The following is a 1,304-nucleotide window of genomic DNA, read 5'->3' on the forward strand; positions in this document are numbered from 1 at the left end:
ATTGTTCTCCATTGTAAATCTACTTCTACTGTTACTAATGTTCTACTTCCTATTTTGTTTTAATGAATAACATAATTATATTCCTAGCATTGATCCGATATTTCTTTTAAAGGCTCTTCTTAGCTTGTTTATCAAATTTCTACTTTCAAATCAGCTATTGATCTATTAAAACGTTTTCTAATTGCGAATATTACGTCTACTGCATACAATTTCACGTCCACTGTGAATCACGGCCATTAATGTGTAGTATTGTTGTTTCACACTACATTGCGGTAAACGTCAGTTAAACGACACATGTGACTAAAGTTCTGTCAATATGTGTCAGTGATAGCCGTTTCCAGTTAAAATGGCGATATTATTTAAGAATGACGTGACATGTCAAATGAAATAGATATATCAGTGACGTTGACACTTAAATATAGGATGTTAATCTTTTAATCGTAAACAAATAACATGTCCAAATTTGCCAGGAATGATATATCTTTCACGTATCTTATTATTTACCTTGCATAAAAAGAGGGAAACATGTCAACTGGATCACATAAATCCCCCAGACCTTGCAATTAAAGGCGCTACAGTCTCCTCCTTGTCATCCTCGAAAAGGGAGTACGTTATAACTGTCATGATAAAGTCGAAAACAGGCGATCAGCAATATTGATTAGTTTCAGGTGAAAAAAAACAAAGAGCCCGACCAATCGCTATGCATCATCAGATTTGTTTCTACCTGAAACCAATGAAATAGCTAGCTGCGTGCCTTCAATTGTATTATGACATATACCAGGGATGCAGAAAGCGTAAGTGAGCGTCACCCCTGGAGTGCCTATAGCGATTGGTCAGCATTTTTGACTTGCTGACCGCGTTCCTTCGACTTTGTCAAGACATATTCCGGGGATGCAGAGAATGTTAATTGACAAAATCCTTGGAATTTCGGGAATAACAAAGAGGAGATTGTAGCGCCTTTAATTTCAAGGTCTGGGGGATCCATGTGATCCCCATGACGTAATTATCTCTTTTTATGAAAGATCAGCAACAGGATACGTGAAAGATATATCATTCCTGACAAATTAGGGTATGCTCTCACTGAAGTACTTTCGCTCATGTATATTTACGATTAAAAGAAAGAATAGAATAATTAACATAACACATCCTGGAAGTGTCATCGTCACTGATACAGAATCTATTTTATTTGGCATGGCATGTCATTGTTAAATAATACCGTCACTTTGATAATTGGAAACAACCATCACTAACATATGTCAGTGGCGGATCCAGAGGTTTTTTTTGGGCTTCAGGAACACCCCCCC

This window comes from Mizuhopecten yessoensis, unplaced genomic scaffold (assembly GCF_002113885.1).
Source record: "Mizuhopecten yessoensis strain PY_sf001 unplaced genomic scaffold, ASM211388v2 scaffold11175, whole genome shotgun sequence".
Lineage (NCBI taxonomy): Eukaryota > Metazoa > Mollusca > Bivalvia > Pectinida > Pectinidae > Mizuhopecten > Mizuhopecten yessoensis.